This window comes from Balaenoptera ricei, chromosome 17 (assembly GCF_028023285.1).
Source record: "Balaenoptera ricei isolate mBalRic1 chromosome 17, mBalRic1.hap2, whole genome shotgun sequence".
NCBI classification, from domain to species: Eukaryota; Metazoa; Chordata; class Mammalia; order Artiodactyla; family Balaenopteridae; genus Balaenoptera; species Balaenoptera ricei.
Window position 1 is genome coordinate 77,598,749 of NC_082655.1, and position 20,336 is coordinate 77,619,084.

Genomic DNA, 20,336 nt, shown 5'->3' on the forward strand with positions numbered 1-20,336 from the left:
AGGCTTTTACTCCATGCTGTATTTATTAGACAGGACTCTCTTGTTTTCTAGAGACAGAAATTAACTCAAATTCACCTAAACAGAAAACAATTCATTGGTTCAAGGGCCCAAGAAAGAAGGTTAGGGCTGAGAAGGACAGCTGTTGAAATGTTGTGGTCATATCTCTCTCTCTCTCTTTCTCTCTCTCTCCCTCCCTCTCCCCTTCACCCCCTCTTCCTCTCTGCTGGTGTGCTGTTTCCTTCTCTCCTTTGATAGACCTTCCTTCTCCACAAAATGGGGAGCCCAGACCCACATTCTTCCAGCAGTGCCCACATGCATGGAACAACCTTCCACACTCACCTTACAGAAAGTCCTGGAAAGAAATGTGATTGATTTGGTTGGGTCATATGTCCTCACCTGTCCCAAACTCTCCTGTCCAAGGCACAAGACAGGATCTGTGAAGAAAAGAAGGAAGGAGGTTGGGCAGAGGAAACCATAGCTACTAAAATCCAGTCAATAAGGACTTCCCTGGAGGTCCAGTGGTTAAGACTCTGCACTTCCACTGCAGGGGGCATGGGTTCGATCCCTGGTCGGGGAACTAAGATAGACCAAAAATAAAAAAAAATCCAATCAACAAGATTTATCTGTGAGAATGGGGTGAGGGGACCCATCCCCGGTCAGTGCCTGGCTGTCAAGGGCGCTGACAACTGTCGTGTCCTCGGGTTTATCACTGTTCTGTCCTGACTGGGGGCCCGGGTCTCAACAAGACGGAGCTCGGCAGCCGCAGGCACCTCGCACATTGCCTGAAGCCCAGCCGGCCACTCTTCCCGGCACCTTGCTCTTCTGGGGGGTGTTGGGTCGGGGAGGGGCAGGTGGGCCACAGATTGGACTGCACCCTGTTTTGATGCTTAAAACTTATATCCCTATCCAGTTCCCTGATCTTCTTCTTCTGTAGATTTCCAGGAGTCCAGGCTAAAGCCGTCACTGCTCTGGTAGCGTGAGGAGCAGCTGGCCTGCTCCCTCCTGGGAGTCCTTGGTATTTAAAAAGCTTCTGTGGACTTCCCTGGTGGCCTGGGAAGAATCCGCCTGCCAGTGCAAGGGACACGGGTTCGAGCCCTGGTCTGGGAAGATCCCACATGTCGCAGAGCAACTAAGCCCGTGCGCCACAACTACTGAGCCTGTGCTCTACAGCCCGCGAGCCACAACTACTGAGCCCGCGTGCCACAACTACTGAAGCCTGCACACCTAGAGCCTGCGCACTGCAACGAAGAGTAGCCCCTGCTCGCTGCAACTAGAGAAAGCCTGAATGCAGCAACAAAGACCCAAAAACAGCCAAAAATAAAAATAAATAAATTTTAAAAATTAAAAAATAAAAAGCTTCTGTGCTTTCAGAGTATTAACATTTAGAAATGATTTTTTTTTTTAAAGTTATGATACTTCTCATGTCAATACTTTTTTTTTTTTTTTTTTTGGCTGTGTTGGGTCTTCGTTTCTGTGCGAGGGCTTTCTCTAGTTGTGGCAAGCGGGGGCCACTCTTCATCGCGGTGCGCGGGCCTCTCACTATCGTGGCCTCTCTTGTTGCGGAGCACAGGCTCCAGATGCGCAGTCTCAGTAGTTGTGGCTCACGGGCCAGTTGCTCCGCGGCATGTGGGATCTTCCCAGACCAGGGCTCGAACCCGTGTCCCCTGCATTGGCAGGCAGATTCTCAACCACTGCGCCACCAGGGAAGCCCTAGAAATGATTTTTTTTTAAATGGTCTAATCCTAAGAATTCTCTATTATAATGAGCAAGTAAAAAAGCATTTTTAAAAACCTGGTGATGAATTTGTTTATTTAACATCCTTGACTTCTGCATCAGCAATTTTTAGGATCATAAAGTTGTTTCACGTCTAGGACCAAAAATTCCAGGGAGGTTCCCCTTATCCTCTGTTGCTTAGAAATGAGTATCTTGTTCAGTTTCCTGGCCTCAGTCATCATAGGCCAACCTGTACCCACAGCCCTGGCTGGTCTGAGTCTTTGCCCTGACTTCTCTGGTTAAAGTGAGTAAAATTATACCTACATTAGTTGGCTTTGGCTGCTGTAACAAAGTACCACAGACTGGGTGTCTTCATGACAGAAATGTACTGTCTCCCAGTTCTGGAGCAGAGTTCCAAAACCAACGTGTCATCAGGGCTGCTTTCTCCCGAGGGCTGTGAAAAGGACTCTATTCTATGGTTCTCCCTAATTTCTGGTGTTTTCTGGCAAACTTCGGCTTTCCTTGGCTTGTAGTACATCACTGATCTCTGCCTTCATCTCCAAGTGGTGTTCTCTCTGTGTGTGTCCAAATCTCCCCCTTTATAAGGACATCAGTCATATTGGATTAGAGGTCCACCCTTCACCACTCTGACCTCATCATAACTAATTACACCTACAAAGACCTTATTTCCAAACAAGGTCACAGTATAAGAGACTGCGGGTTAGGACATAGAAATTTGGGGGGAAGACAACGTGACTCAATAATACACCTAGGAAGAGATAGAATAAAGAGATGAAAATGGAATAGAGATCATGAAGAAGTACTTTTAAATCCATGATAGTAGCATTTTCAGTGCAACTAAAGCATTTTATAAAACTTTTGTAATACTTAAGGAGTGTTTTGTTTGCTTTTTAAGGAATTACAATTATTTAAGAGCATCTGACGTGTTTGACTTTTGAAAAGTCTATGTTTTCAATTAGTGTTTAAATGCTCTGAGATAGCCTATTTATTAAATTAATGTACTTTGCTGTATTTTTTGTGGGTAAGTCATACTAGCATATTTAGATGAATACCAATTAATTTAAAATGAGAGATTGAATATTAGAAAAATAGTAGTGAGTGTTCCTCTTTACAAAAGCCCGATGTGAACGCATCTGTGGATAGGAAACCACAGCAAACTCTCAGATCTGCAGGGTCCTTCAACTCTCAAATGTTCCTGCCCCTTCCCCCAACTTGTTAGGAAAGACAAGGGCTTCCTGGTGGAATTCCGTGTCCTGGGCTGCGCCGGGCAGGAGCTGGGTCTGAGAGGTGGCTCGTGCAGGGCAGTGAACGCTAAACTAAGGCCAGTTTTCAACATCCTTGAACTGCAGGATCTTTTCTGCAAATAGTATCTTACAATGTAAACTAAATCTAGAAAACAGATTAAAGCCAACATCCTTCCCTGTCATTGGGAAGTTTTCCTTTGCATGTTATCCTGGTACCCCTTGCCTCAGAACCACCCAGAAATCACAGTTTAAGAGGCAGATTCGGGGACCTACAGTAGACTACCCGATTCAGAAGTTTAGCCTTGGGGCCCATGAATCTGCATGTTCACACACTCCTAAGGATATTTCACATATACACTAAAGTTTAAACGTTGCTTCGCTAGCTTAATCTATGTCCTGGCACACATATCTCTACCTCTACCGTTGTTGAGTATCCCCTTAAACAATGCACAAAGGCCCTCAGCACAGGGCCTGGAGACTCAAAGTGTCACTGGGTTTGTCACCGTCAGAATTTCCATTGTTGTTGTTACCACGGGGGCTGTTCTTAATGGTGACGCCTGCAGGTTGCCCTGAAGGGTGACTCAGGAGAAGCAGTGACCACCACTAAGTAACAAAGCCCTGCTTCTACTCCCTGGGAAGTCACCACATTGTCCCTAGGAAACCGACGCAAGCCGCCACCTGCCGTTCGGGTCCCTGCCTCTGGCGCTTCTAGTCTGGGGCTCACGTTGTCACCACGGTTGCCCCCTCTGACCACCACACCTCCCTCCCGGTTGGCGGGTCTTGGTCATTTCAGTTGTTCTGGCCCTGTGGGTCTCAAATATTAACGTGCATGAACTCCCCCGGGATGCTGTTAAAATGCAGCCCCTGGCTCCGTAGGGTCCGGGGTGCGGCTGAGACACAGCGCTTCCCAGAAGCTCCCAGGGGACTCCTGGTGCAGAGGAGCGAGGTTCCAGAAAAGGGTCTATCTCTGTGTGGTTCTTCTCCCTGGATCCCCGCAGTAAGTGCTGTTCCAGCCACAGCGCCTGTACCTCGGGTTAGAGCATCCACGAGACCCTGTCACCCAGCCTCGGCCTCAGGGGCTCCAGACAGAGACTTCCCAGGGAGGTGACGCTGTCCCTACACCCAGGATCTTATCTAAACTCCCAATTTTCTGCAGGCTGCGTACATCATTTTCTGATGAATAGGAACTTCACTTTATTCACATAGATATTATTATTTTAATTATATCTCTTGTTGCTTCCCACGTCAGTGTTGCATGAACTAAAAAGCAACCTTAAATAATGTTCTCTATTTCTACAGTTGTAGAAGTCTTTTGAAATTTAGAAGAAGGCTTTTGAAATTCAGAAGGCTTTTGAAATTTAGAAGAAGGCTTTTAAAAATTTAGAATTAAAAAAAAAATTCTATAAGCATATTATAAAATAGCTGTTGGCTTTTTGACTCTAGCCTTTTGTTCGTAAAAGAAAATCAAGATATGGGTAATTAAAAAAAAAAAAAAGCCTCTTGGCAGTGCTTGCTTCTTCCTCCTTTTGTTTTGGCTATAAATCTGGTTTCTTTGGGGGTGAAATACCGAACTCCGCCACACGGGGGCAGCAGAGCATCGCTGTCTGTGCTCAACTAGAAAAGCGTTGCTTTGAGTTTGGGGTTGAATTTCAAAACCTTGAAGTTAGAATTGAAAATAACAGAATGTAATAAACCTCTGCTGCTGGTTGAAATTCCGCAGGTATAACCTTCTAATTTAAAAGTTCATTTGAAGAATCCTGTTTTGAGTAAGCTCTACTGTTAAAGGAAACTGCTCGTCTCTTTTCATCTGGTCCTGGAAGCCTTGCAGGAGTGGGTAGTTAAGAGGGTGGAAATGACGCAGCACCAGCGGGGCGCTGATTAACTGAACTCCCGTCCAGGATATCACGATGACCACGGCTTCTAGCAGAATATAGAGTAGGCAGGGGAAGGAAAAAGGCAAGAAGCCTTTGAGGGAAGAAAACTGATTTGGATGAATGCTGTATGCAAAGAGCTAAAGCAGAAGACTGTCTGAAAGAACCACTTTACAAAGAAAAACGTTATCTTGAAGAATCATTTTGGAGACCATTCAGATCATCTGAGTCTGTACCTAGAACACCAGCTGTTGCGGAAGGTGACAGGATTTATTTTTATTTTTTACCTGGTGTTGTGAGGTTAGCCTTTGAAGGCACGCAGTTTGGGACACGCTTCTGTTTTGTCTCTGTGCAAACTGACAAAATCTTATTCATCTGTGTTCTCACGTGGAAGACGAGGCAAAAGAGTGATGATTTGAAATTCTGTAAGACACACACGCACGCAGAGTCAGTATTCTGTCCTTCCGCTGTGTGGCCTCACGTCACACGGAAATGGCTAAACGCTAAAGGGCGACATGAGTTCTTCCTGCATCTCATTCCTCTCCCTCTTTAGGCTGGAAGGTTGGACACGAGGAGGGTTTTGCCAGCAGGTGCCAGCCCCTGAGTTGCTGTGATGATGCCCTGGGGGGCGGGGGGTATGTTAACTCAGGTGGGACTCACCACACCGCCTGACCTGGCCTCAGGATACGGGGCTGGGCAAGGCACCCTCAGCCCTACAACAAGGGTGAAAGCACAGACCCAGCCCACAAGGGCAATCGCGGAGACAAAGTCGGGAGGTGCTATGCCGCCCGAGGGCCCTGGGGCATGCGGTTGTCAGCAGGTAAATCCGTGAATGCCTCGTTTCCTTCCCGGGCTCATTAGTCCAGCCCTGACTCAGCTTCTGATCTCCGGACCCATAAATGCCACTGCCGACCTGGGACGCCACGAGGGCGCTGCTTCCAGGTTAATGCCGTGGCCGTGAGCGCAAGGCCGTGTGCCCGACGCACCGTGAGGCCAAACAACATGAAACGTCAGAGTTTGGAGCAGGGGAATGTTTATTGCAGGGCCACGCAAGGGTAGCTCATGCCCAGAAAACCCCGAGCTCCCTGAAGGGTTTCCTTGAAGCACTTTCCAATGCCGGGTGAGGGAGGAGGGGTCACAGGGTATGTGATGGGTTCGGGCACAGCTCTCTGATTGGCTGATGGTGAGGTCACAAGGGTTCACATGATCAGTCCTTAGGCTCCAGGAGGCCTGGGGGCTGTGTGCTCAGGGTCCTCAAGAGTTAACCTCTTCCATTTGCGCGGGGGTTCCCATCTGAACCCTGAAGTCAAGGCTGTGACAACACAACTAAGGGCTACAGGAGGTCCTCGCAACCATGGGACCGGGAGTGGTCCCCAGGGAAGCGCCCAGGGTGGGAGGAGGAGGCTGAGGGCCCAACCTTTGGGGTGAACCGTGTAAGGTGGACCGGGAAAACAGAAAAGGCAAAAGCAAAACAATGACAACAGAGACAAAACGAGGTCAGAGGAAGGAGAGAAATCGGAGGTATTGGTGCCATGAGATCCAAGAATGGAGGAGGAGGAGAAGACCAATGGTGTCCAACGTGGTAGAAAGATCAGGTAGGATAGCGGCCGAGAGGGCACTGGGGTGGCGCCCGCGCCCACCTGGAGCTCCAGGTGAGGAGGGAGCCTGCTTTCAACTCTGCCTCTGTCTCTGGTGTTTGTTGGCTTGAGGCAGCCATCCTCCCTGGGTCTTAGTTTTCTCCCCCATTGGGGGAGACATTGTGTTAGTTTCCCAGGGCTGCTGAAACGAAGGACCACGAACTGTGTGACTTAAAACAGCACACGTATTCTCCCGTGGTTCTGGAAGCCAGAAGTCCAAAATGAAGGTGTCATCAGGGTCAGGGCCACGGTCCCTCAGACGCTCCAGAGGAGAAGCTGTTCTTTGCCTCTTGCACCTTCTGGCGGCGGCTGGCTTTCCTTGGCTTGTGTCTGAACCACTGCGGTCTCTGCTTTGTGGTCATATCACCACCGCCTCCTGTGTCCATGAAAACTTCCTCTGCCTCCCTCTTGTAAGGACCTTGTGACTAAATTTAGGGACCGCTCTGATGATCCAGGATAGACTCGTTTCAAAATCCTTAATCACATATTTTGGACCACAGAGGGTAATATTCCCTCTTTTACCATATCCAGGGAATAGTCATAGTTTCTGGGGACTAGGGCGTGGATGGAGCTTTTGAGGTCCAACCTTCTACCCACTGCCAATGGACGGTGGACACTCAGACCAAATAATCCCCACAGTCCCTTCCGGTGGTGACATTTAATGAATCGCCAAAAGACTGACAACATGGGAAACTCTACTATTATTTAACACAAATTCAAAGTAGTTGACAGAATAAGCAAGTATTATTTTCAAGAACTAGAATAGCTTACCTCTGGGTTGCATTCTTTTTTTTTTTTTTAATTATTTATTTTTTCAATTTTGGTAAGTGCAGTTTATTTATTTATTTTTGGCTGCACTGGGTCTTTGTTGCTGCGTGCGGGGGGCTACTCTTCTTGGCGGTGCGCAGACTTCTTATTGCGGTGTTTCCTCTTGTTGCGGAGCACGGGCTCTAGGCACTCCGGCTTCAGTAGTCGCAGCACGCAGGCTGAGTAGTTGTAGCTCATGGGCTCCATCCAGAGCGCAAGCTCAGTACTTGTGGTGGGCATGTGGGATCCTCCCAAACCAGGGCTCGAACCCGTGTATCCCTGCATTAGCAGACGGACTCTTAACCACTGCGCCACCAGGGAAGTCCCATTTTTTTAAAAACCTCTCACATGCCGTCCTGTGGTTGGCGTGTCTCTGACCCCCCCACACACGGGAGCCCTTTGGTGAGCCGTGCACTTTTTCACCTGCTCACCTGATACCCATTTTCTCTCTGTGGCCTCAACTGCAAATTCTTGGCAGAGTGAAGTTTGGCCACCATCAGTGTGATAAGGGGAAAAAATTGATTTTCGAACCTTCAGAAATTTTATTCAATTCCTTTGAAATCCGTGACGTGCACTCCGTGAAGATGCCGGCGTGTGGGTGGGTAGGAGACCTCTGTGTAAGTGAATACGTTAGTAAATGGGTAATTTATGAGGATATTCAGTGTTCAGGAACAAAATTTGCATATAAAGTGGTTTTCTAAATTCCCTAAAATAGTTTCAAGCTTTAAGCATTACTCTTGCTTACATTTTTAGATTGCTTTGTAAGTTCTTATTTCACAGAAGGTACAAAGGTACAGCCCTGTGAGCTAGAGTTATTTCAAATTCTGATTTAGAGGATTCTCAGAAATAAATGGGGCTTCTGTCATACTTAAGAGAAACTAGATTGCATTTTTATTTGGATTTTGGGCCAAACCAGGTGGGATACCTTCTGTCTCTCCGTCAACCACCTTTTCCCTACTTTGAGTGCCTTGAGAACGTGTGCTCTTCTCTTTAACCCTCATCTGGTCTAATCTGCTTTCCCTTTGGCTAATGTTGTGTATTTCTCAAGGGAAAGAGATGCGAAGGGAAAACTCCAAACATGCTAAGAGTCTCCAAGCACCTTGAAGCACACACACCACAGTTCATAAGTGTTTGTTTACGAGATGCGAGAACAGGACAAACTTTCCACCAGGACTTTTGACAATTTTCCAACTCATCTCTATTTTAGAAACTAGACATTTCTATCCACTGTGTTCCCAGTATGTGGGATCTTTTCCCTACTCTATAAAGAATGAGCAAGGCAAAACTTTAGAGTCTCAAAACCCCTTCAAGGCTAAGAAGTAGGTTGAAATCTTTTAACGCTGAACACTAGATAAAACAAAAAACAGAAAACAAAAATACCACCAAATAAAACACACACACACACACAAACCTGCATACTTTTTTCAATATAAATTGCCATCAACTAAATGTTCCTTAAAAAGGCCATTTCCAGGGGTTGCAGGGGAGAAAAAAGGAGAGCAAGATCTTTCTGCAAAGAACTTATGCCCAGAGAGGTGAAGGGCAGGGTGGTGAACGCACTTCGGAGGCGGTCGCTGCTTGCTGCAAAGGGGTTGCTTCCTGCCCAGCAGCGGGGACCTGACGTGGAGCGGAGTGTAAAGGTACCACTTCCCTCTCTGCACTGCCCAGTGTTCGGTTTTCTCATCTGCCTGTTTAAAGTCTGCATCTCCTAAGACTGCACACACTGTCTTTGCTTCCTGGACCCCCACCCTCCTCCGTCATCCGCCTCACCACTCTCCACCCCAGCCTCTGCTTCTCCTTTGCTGTCTCTCAGTACTGTAAACGCTAGTTCTTCTTTTGGAAATGGGACCCCACTGCTCTTCCATTGACTGGCTAACTACTAGCTGCCTTCTTTCTCTTCCCCTTCCTCCCCTTTTCTCTATAAAAATTTTTGTTTAAGAAATGGGTTCTCTGTTCTGCGAAGGTTTGACAAAAATGGACCTATAACGTTGTCTCTGTTTTACCTACAGCTATATCTGTCCATCATTTGAAATAGTATTTATTGTTTTTCCCTCTTTTCCTTGATAATAGAAGTTCTTCCAGTTAATTTGGGATATTATCTTTTTGTCTGTCCTGTATGTTACAAAGATTTTTTTCGAATTTGTCACTCAGGCATCAATTTTATGGTACTCTTTCATATAGAAGAAGAATTTTAAAATTTATATCTTTGTTTATATTTGTTCATTTTTAAGTGTTCATATATTCTCTAGTACTATTTGTTTATATTTTTTCTTTTAATTATTTTGATACTACAAATGTATTTTTTATTTTTTATACAAGTTTTGAAGGTTATACTCCATTTACAGTTATCACAAAATATTGGCTATATTCCCCATACTGTACAATACATCCTTGTATTGCTTAAACATTTAATATATGCAAAGATTTTTAAATTTCTAGTTTATATTGGAAACTAGGTATCTCCAATTACTTTTCCCAGATGTGTTGCCAGTGTTCCAACATTAATTATTGAATTTTTACTCCACTAATTTGAAAAGCTGGTTTATTAATCCCTAAATTCTATTTATGCTTGACTCTATCTATCTGAACTCATAGATCTGTCCTACTGCTTTATTCTTTTAGCTAATAAGGGTTTAACTACCCTTTCCTTTGTGCTCAAATCGTACCCTCTTCAGTGGGAACTATTACTGTCCTCTATTGAATCTTCTGCTAATCGCATTTCACTGATCTTCTTGAGGACACCAGCTATGACACTTATTAGCTGCTCAAGAAATTTTTTTTTTTAATATTTATTTATTTATTTATTTTGGCTGCACTGGGTCTTAGTTGCGCCACTCGGACTTCTTAGTTGTGGCATGTGAACTCTTAGTTGCAGCATGTGAGATCTCTTTTCCCCAACCAGGGATTGAACCCTGGCCCCCTGCATTGGGAGCGCGGATTCTTACCCACTGGATTACCAGGGAAGTCCCTGCTCAAGAAATATCTTGAATGAGGAAATAAAGGAAATAGTTGAGGCTTGCTGTGTGGTTCTGATGAGATAGAAAGGCCACCAAAACCTGCTTTACTAAGGAAAGAGCTTTCTTATCTGATACAGTCAAGTATGATTTCATGGACTAAAAACCTATCAGGGCAAACATAAAACTTTTGTTGTTTCTTTGTGGCTGAACTTAATCTAACCCAGAAGCTTCCATTTCTTGGACGGGAAAATCTTGCCACTTTGACGTAACTCAGTCACTTCTGGTTTAAACTGGGTGTCTCTTGGATAAATACCCAGTAAGTCCAAAGTCTCCCTCGCCTCTTCCCCACCCTTTCGTGGGGGACCCAGGGTTAAGGATGGACCCCTGGCCTCTGGCTTGTCCAGCCCCCTCGGGGAAGGTCGCTGGTCTCCGTCTGGGCTCTGCCGCATGCCTGGGTCCCACTGCGTGCTGACTTTCCCAGGCTCCGCTGTGCCCCGTACCTGGACCCTGCCTGGGACTCCCAAATCCGTGGCTTCTGCTTCAGGGACTTGGCTTGTATACAAATATCTCTTGGATGAGTTTCTAACTGTCAGCTTTCAGCCACCTTCCCCACTGCCTCAGGCTGGTGGGAAGCATTTAAAACAACCCCTCATGCCTCATCCTTCATCCCTGGGAGCACAGGGAAACCCAGGACGTGTGGGCAGCTCTCTGGGGCTCTACCTCCCCTCCCAAACCTCCCCACTCTCCTTGGCTCCCTCCAAAAGGACGCCTTCAGAGTGGTTACTGGCTGTGGAAGTTGAGCATGAGAAGGACCTACTGTGCGTGGCCCAGACCTTGGCAGTCTCTGGTCCTGGGTGAGCTTATGAGTCCCCACAGCTTTGGGCTTTCCGTGGGGTGGTCCTCAGGCTCCTGATGTGAGCTCAGCCTGCCCCTGGCTTCAATTCAGGGTTCACCTCTCAGGGCTTGGCTTCTCTCTGTCGTATCCAGTATAGCTGTGTTTGAACAAAGACCCTATACGGTTCTATACGGTCTGAAAAGGGGCCATGACTGCTGGACACAGAGTAGAGATTATCTATATACACTGCCCCATCCTCTATTTTAGACTGATTGGTTGTCAAGACCATAAAGGTATCCCTTTCCCTCTTCTTCTCCCCCACCAAGAGCAGGGTATGCGAGTCTCAGATCCTGAAGACCTAGTGAGGAAAGATGATGTGTTGAAAGGCTCTGATACACAGAGGTGCTCAGTGATGTTAATTTCCTTCCTCATAGTGACAGAAATGGCGGGTATAAACAGCTGAGTAGACAAAACTTTCTTTTTCAAATAGAGTCACACATGTAGAGAACAAACTTACGGTTACCAAGGGGAAAAGGGGGGTGGGATGAATTGTGAGATTGGGATTGACATATATACACTGCTATGTATAAAATAGATAACTAAGGAGAACCTACTGTAGAGCACAGGGAAGTCTACTCAATGCTCTGTGGTGACCTAAATGAGAAGGAAATCTAAAAAAGAGGGGATGTATGTATACGTATAAGTGATTCACTTTGCTGCACAGCAGAAACTAACACAACATTGTAAAGCAACTATACTGCAATAAAAATTAATAATAAAAAAAGAACCTGACAAGGAAAAAGAAATAAAACTTTCTTTTTCAAAGTTGGAGAGCTGCCTCCACCCTCAACCCCCCAAAAATAAATTATGTAGGCTGACCCTATTCTTCTATGTGCTCCAGTTTTTTTTAATGTTTCAAAATTTCATTAATAATATTTTTGGATATGGAATTGATAAAAAAATTAAATAACCCTCCCTAACTCAATTTCTTCCATGTTCATGGATTTGTCATTTTAGCCTTACTCTCCCTAAAAGAATGATCAGTTCTTCAAGCCCTTAAAAGTCAGGCTCTAGTGATTCTCATTAAAATGTGATACACATGAAGCAGTGTTCTGAAAAAATACAGATTCAAATCACATTGATTCTCATTAAAATATGATACATATAAAGCAGTGTTCTTAAAAAAACAGATTCAAATCACATTCACCCAGCAATTAGAGTTGGAGAAAAAAGAGAATACACAAGTATAATTTGCCATGTATGAACATAAGACTAGTTCTTAGTGAAGACAAACAGACTTTAATGCTTATTTATTCAATAAGCCAGTAGTATAATTGGGAACAGAATGCCAGTTGTTCAGAAATGACTAAAAGACCTCTTCTTAATGGGCTGGAGCTACATTTTTTTATTTTTAATTGATGTTCAGTGGCAATATTTGTGCTGCATATTTTCTGAGCACACACTCTAACTTTAAATTCTCTAAATTTAATTCTCTAAATTCACTAACTTTAAATTCCCAAGTTTCTCTTGGTAGTAAATCTGCTGCATTAAGCTAGGCTTAACCCCATGTAAGAACTCAAGATACCCTTTATGTTTTCTGTTGGTTCTTTAAAGCAATGGATGAAGTTGCCAAATTATTTCATGTGACAAGAAGATTGGTCTGACACTGTTACCCTTCCTGAACCGGAGATTGCTCTCCTAAGAATGATAAAAATGTTTCCAGCCTCACAGGACTATTGTTAGGATAAGATGACTACGGACATGGAACCATTAGGCATAGTACTGGGCACACAGCAGACTGAATACAAAGCTAGATTTGAACTGAGTAGCTGAAAACGGATGGGACATCCCCCCAGCCAAGGGCCAAGCTTACCGGGCACCCCAAGACCCACTTAGTAAAGTCACAAAACCACCTGAAAATGAAAAATTGCCATGGCTGAATTTTGGCAATGTGAGATAAAAGATCAATTTCATGTAATTTAATCAGGTGAGAATATATGTCAATAATTACTTGCAATTTGTTTAAAATTTTCCTTAAAGAAAACAAGTACTTGGACCCTGTATGAAAATGAGTGAAAACAACCAAACCAGCAAACAAAAGAAACAATTACATTTCCAATAGTTGGGAAAATATCAAATAAATATATATGGATAAATTTAACAGAAAACTTAAATGATATTTATGAAAAAAGCAACGAAACCTTATTAACAAACATAAAAGAGAAAATCTGAATGAATGAAAAAGACATTACTTTCCTGAACGTGAAAACTTAATATTGTAAAAACATTATCTGACTATATTTTTAGTCAATATATTTGATGCAAATTAGATTAAAAGTTCTAAAAAGTTGGTTGGAATATAAAAATGATTACGAAGTGAGTCTGAGAAAAGACCACACGATTTTTAAAAAAGAAGGAAATAGGGCAGGGGGTCATTTTCCTTTCACTCATATGAAAACATTATAAAATATAAAATAATAAAGCAGTAGGACAGATCTATGAATTCAAATAGATGTTGAGTCAAACATAAATAGAATTTAGGAAATAATAAACTGGCTTTTCAAATTAGTGGAGTAAAAATTCAATAAATAATGTTGGAATACTGGTAACACACTGGGAAAAAGTTATTGGAGATCCATAGTTTCCAATATAAACTAACTTTTAAAAAATATTTATGTATACTAAATGTTTAAATAAATAGTGGTAGAGAATATATAAAAGTTTAAAAATAAACAAATACAAACAAAGATATAAATTGAAAAATTCTTCTATATGAAAAAGCACCATGAACAAAATTGATGCTTGAGTGACAAATTAGAAAAAAATATTTGTAACATACAGGACAGATAAAAAGATAATATCCCAGATAAACTGGAAGAACTTCTATTATCAGGTAAAAGAGAGAAAAAGGATAAATAATATTTTGAATGGTGGACAGATATAGCTACAGATAAAACAAAGACAATGTTATAGGTCCATTTTTGTCAAACCTTCAAAGAACAGATAATCCATTTCTTAAACAAAATATTTTATAGAGAAAAGGGGAGGAACCACAGCCAAGTTAATTATGAGGTTAGTATAAGCTTCATACCCAATCCAGAAGATGAAAGCATAAGAAAAGATTTGTATAAGACAATTTCATTTACAAATATAGATGCAAGATCTTACATTAGACACTAATGACTCAAATCCTTTAAAGATTGTACATTTATATGTTATCCGTCTAAACCTTATAATTTATAAGCGTATAAATACCTACAACTGTGGTATCAGTATCAAAAGCACTTGGGTTCAAGAACATGACTCCCTTCAGACGGGAAGCAATTTGTATCTCAGATTGGAGGTAAACAAGGGCTTGACTTTATGGGTAACGTATTGTAGCTTGAAAAACAAAAAGACTGGAGTAAGTATTCTGAATTCTTGAGATTTAATAGAGATAGATGGTAGACTTAAAGGTGTTTTTTTATATTAGTCTTTATGCTTTATTTGTGTCACCAAGCAGGACCCCATGGGGCTTTTGGGGGGGGGGTGGATAGGCCTTCCCCATACCCTCTGCTTTAGCTCCTCTCTGAAATACCTGAATAATAGTATTTGATGCACATTTCCTGAGTTGTTTTGCAGATGTGAAAACCCCCCACCAAGATGTTAACTACTTGAGGACCCTGAGCACATAGCCCCAGGCCTCCTGGAGCCTAAGGACTTATCAGTTACCCTCTGTGACACCACCCTGTGGCCTCACAATCAGCCAATCAGAGAACTGTGCACAAGCTGATCACTTACCTTGTGACTCCCCTCACCTGGCCTTTAAGAATGCTTTGGGGAAACCCTTCGGGGAGCACTAGGTTTTCAGGACATCAGCCGCTGTAAAGGCGTGAGTCTTGCGTGCCCTGCAATAAACCTTTCTCTGATCCAAACTCCGACGTTTCAGTATGTCTGGCTCACTGTGCTTGGTGCACACGAACTTGCCTTAACATTTGAAGTATTTCATGATAAGAATATGAAAAGCTCTTCACATCAAAGAGGAAAAGAAAAATATTCCCAGTTGAAAAATGTTCAAATGATATGCAAACAAGTTCACAAAAGAAAAAAGCAAATGATGATTAAGCATATTAAATAGCTCAGCCTTACCTGTAACGTATGTTGCTGTTCATTATTCATAGGATCGTGAGAATGCAGACCAACCCACGGAATGTCAATATCAATGTAATTTTATAAAAAGATCTTGTAAAGAGTTTAACCATACTTATTAAAAGACTTAATATCTTGTATGTCTCTGGTCTTGAAATTCCACACAGAGGAATGTACATTAATGGAATAAAAAAATAGTGTCCATATAAAATTAAGTGTAAGGCTCCTTTCTAAGTACTATTTATAACAGTGAAGGACTGAAAACATTCTGAGTATAGCACAATAATGAAATGGATCACTAAGCTATTAAAAATGTTACAGAAGAATACTTAATGACATGGGAAAATGTGTGTGGCATATTGTCAAAAAATAAAGAAGTTAAAAATATTATGTACATTACGATCGAAATTTTACTATACACACAGAAAAATGTATGACCTTACACACACACACACACACACACACACACACACACACACACACACAGGGCAAAGAAAAACCATGACTGGAAATCTCTAAAACAAAATGTAAACGGTGATTTTCTCTGGGAGGTGTGATTACTGTTAGTTCCATTTTCATAGTTTAACTTGCTTGAGCTATACAAAATTTCTACTGAAAAAGCTGGCTTTTTTTTTTTTTTTAATTAATTTTTATTGGAGTACAGTTGATTTAAAATGGTGTGTTTCTGCTGTACAGCAAAGTGCATCAGTTATACATATAAATATATCCACTCTTTTTTAGATTCTATTCTATTTAGGTCATTACAGGGTATTGAGTATAGTTCCCTGTGCTATACAGTAGGTTCTTTCTATCTTATATGTAGTAGTGTGTATATGTCAATCCCAAGCTCCCAATTTATCCCCCCCCCCTTTCCCGCTTGCTAACCATAAGGGCTTTTTTTTATAAAATAAGAAAAACTCAAGTTTAACAAAAAGAGGAACACCTTTTATTACAAAGGTCATCTCTAAATCCTTAGATTGTTGAATTATCATTGCACGTTATCTGTGTTTTCTTACATGAAAGCACATTATTCTTCCTTTACTCTAACCTTTCCTTGTCTTGTATTAGAGGGATAATATAATTAGTTGCTTGTCTCATTAAGGCTGGTTTAGTGATCAAGGCATTTCTTGAGACAAGGCAGATGTTTCTGATTAATTTACTCTGCTTGATTAGACTAAAACTCTGAAATGGAAATATTCATCCAGGTTGAAATTAGCTTTGCGAGTTTGTCATGCTAAATGGTTGTAAAGCTTAGAATTATACTGAGCTAAGTAGATTTACCTGAATTGACTATTGCTGTTTGGTTATTGCTTTTACTGTTCTGAAGTTAAAATTGTCATCTTTTGACATAAAATATGATACCCTTTATGTTCACTTTCCTTCTGTTCATTTTAAGTTCAATTGAATAAACATCTACTAATGTTCTCCTTCATATACTGCCCTAGGAGTACCAGAGAGGGGGCACGGAGTCAAGGTGGAATGGTTACCTGCCAGTGCTTTGTGCTCAGGTGGTGCATATTCAGATGCACATATATTGGGAGACGGGGGTGGCCTTCTAGGGAGAAAGAGTAGTCTGAAAAAAGAATGCGGATGAGAAATGTCATATTGCCTGCCACATCAGTAAACAAAGGATGTCACAGTCATCTGCCACTGCAGTCACCTCCGTTGGTGCGCTGGTGAGCTTCAGGGAACTCAGGAAGGAAACAAAGAATACCTACCTGCCATCTAGCAGCCCTCAGACTGCAGCCACTCCCTAGGTGAGCCCTGCGGTAACTCAGGATGAGAAAACACAGGATGCTGGCCCCAGAGAGCTGAGGTGCATGTCAAAGGAATGATTTCAGTGAGCCCAGACTCTTGCATCTTCCCATACAGAGAAAAGCGCTAAATTCCTTAACTTGAGATGTCTGGTTTTCTTTTATTAACAGTTGTCTTTTGTTCCTACTACCTGTGCTTCGTCGCAAAACTCCTATATATCTTAGCTACCCCGTCACCTCCTCAGAGCAGTTTTCTCAGGGTTACTTGAGTTGCTACCTCCTGGGCTTGAAGTCCTAAAAATTCCCACCGAAGAAAACACAGCTTCTAGGTTGTGAATATATTGTTTTAGGCGACAGACGTCACCTTCAGATGCTCCTTCTGCTTTACAGCAGATCCAGTTTGTGTCCCAGCTTTGCTGGCCCTGCTCGTGCCACTCCAGGAACACCTGCTTCACCTCCACGTGGCCACTACCCTGGCCTAGACCTTCCGTAAGTCTTGCCGGTACAAACACACTAGCCTCCCAACCAGTCTCTGCCGTCTCTTGTCTTTCCCTTCCCTATTCTAACAGCTACATTTCTTTCTAAAACATTCCCTTGGCTAAAGTATATGATTGATGCACCAGGCATTCTTCCTCATGCTGGGAATAGAGCAGTGAATAAGGTAATGGGCTCCCTGACGTCCTGGGACTGACCACCTAGTACTTCAATTTATCTTATTTTATTTTCTTTTAATTTTTGTCTTGTGAGATCTTAGCTCCCCGACCAGGGATTGAACCCACACCCTCGGCAGTGAAAGCGTGGAGTCCTAACCACTGGACCGCCAGGGAGTTCCCCATTTATTTTAAAATCAGAAGAAAAACAACTTTTAGGTCAAAGACAATATTTTATATTTGTCTTTATACCAATGAAGTTGTAAAATATAATGTTTACGTCTACTTTTATGGGGGAAGGGACCACAGAGGCAAAAGTGCCCAGGGCTCATAAAAGCCATGATACAGCCTTGGGACAGAGCTTGAGGGCTGCTTTAGATTGAAGATCAGGGACCATCTCCTGAGGGGATACCTTGAATTTGAGGAGACAGAAAGCTAGAGAACAGAAGAGTGGAATAGAATAAGGATAGAAGTAGAAGAAATAGAGTCCAGCGAGCCCTGTCTGAGAGCCCCATCCGGTGGTTTGCAGGTCCCTGGTACCCTTCAGTAATAGACAACAGCAGAGTATTAAGAATGAGACGGCAACGGTTTTAGAGGGGATGGAAGGAAAGGCTAGGAGACTTCCTTAAAACTACAATGTTGGGAAAAGACTGATGGGATAATCAATGGAGGAGGAAACCGGGTTGAATATCTCCCATGTTAGTGTTCCTTCACATTAACTTCTTTTGTGCGCCACAATTTCCACATCTCTAAATGCTGTTAACATTGTCAGGGGGAAAATTTGTGGAACTGAACAAATAATTGAATCCTGTCCAAATGGTACTTCAGTCTTCACTGTGCTCTATAGAGCCAAAGCCCACGCCTGCTAATGTTGGAGAGAAGGCTAGTGAACTAATAAAGTCTAATGAAATGACTTTGCAAACTGTTCCCTCCTCTTTTTGGACTTTTCTAGTCCTTAGGATGAGTTAATGTGACAGTCCCTATCTCATGTCACATTTGCCTAAATAATTTCCCTCTTCTCATCCTTCCCCTGATATTATTTAAACTCTAGTGAAGGAGATTATTAGACATCTAGCTCCTGACTCACTGCCACTGTAGTCTGTCATTAATCTTCGAGAACATTTTCATTTACCAAAGAGTCTGTGACTCATGCAGACACACAGAGCAGTCAGCGGTGAATTGAATTGGGATCTGTCTCCTACCGCTTGGCCTTTCCTTTGTTCCAGCTGTACTGCTCAGAAATGTTGCTTAGACCGAAGTTCTGAGAACTAAAACAGTGATTTCTTTCTCAGGTGTTATGGTGCTAGCCTGTGGAATACTTACACACTCGTCTTTCAAGAGTGCACTCGAGGGCCTCTTATCCTATGAAGGATTTTTCTCACTGTCCCTCAACCTCTGGCTCTAGTTGGAATTAACTCTTTCCTATCTTATACCACCCCATTCTGAACATCCATCATAACGGCTAAAGAGTCTGAATTCTCAAGTGAGATCTGCCTGGGTTACTTCACTTCCTTTTGTCTCAGTTTCCTCGTTTATAAAATGAGTACAATGTCTTTTCCTAGCATCATCCTTCGAGGATTATTTTAAGAATCAAATGAGTTAATACATGGAAAGCTCTTAGAACTTACTAAGAGTCAATACATGTTAGTGACTTTTTAATATATGTCCTTCCTAGATTGTAAGCTACTAACTTGAATAAGTAGTATGATCCCCTGTTATTTCCCCAGGTATGGTCCTGGGGAAATAACAAGATCCCAGAGGAGAAACGGTTGCATAATGTTTCTAGGAAGTCTTGCATTTTCCTGAAGCATGGTATGTGAGCAGCAGAGTAAATTACAAGTACCCAAGAGTAACAAAAGTTATCCCGGAGATCTCTACCCCAAAGGATTCTGTGGGGCTTTCTGTGCTGTCACTGCTGACAGAGGACCAGATGGGAGATGGACATGTCACAGGGGCTGATGTGGCTGAAAGATAGGGAGGAGGAGATAGACCATAAGGCTGCCCATCCCCAATGTCAGTACTATTTATATCCCAGAAACTTAGACCCAACCCTAAGGGAAGGGCGGAAATGAGATCAGAATTCTTAAAATAACTACGATCCAGTTTTTGTCACTCCTGTAGATTAGGAGGAGGTCAAAATAATATGTAGGTTGAATTATATAAAAATAACAAAAAATATCTTTCTTGCATGCTTGAGTAGTAGGCTGAGACTACTACTGGTGTCAATAGCCCTGCCACTACGGTCCAGGCAAGGTCAAAATAGTCAAGAGAGGAATGAATCATTCTCTCTTACCCTCTTCCTGGGACAGGCAAGAGGATGAGGTGAGCTGCCTTCTGCATTTTTATCTTCTGTCTTCCATCGTGAAGATAAAGTGTGTAGCTAGGCATGATGTTCTTAAAGCCACTGCGGTGCTCCTGCTGGCAGCCATGGTTTTTCCCAAAATAGTATTTCAAGAGTCACCGTACTTTTAGTCACTATTTGGATATCCCATTGCAGAACCAAGAGCTGACGTTCATGCTGGTTTTGTTCATCTGTGTAGTCAAGCTAAGAAAGTTATGTCACCTCAATGTGTCCTAAAATAATGCCAAGTATCTGTTTGACTAACTAGCTTGGTAGAGTGGACAGTTCTAGAAGAAGAAATACACAAGCTTTGGAACCAGTCAGACCTAATTCTAATCGTTCTTTTACTTAATAGCTATGTTGGCTGGAATGTCGTTT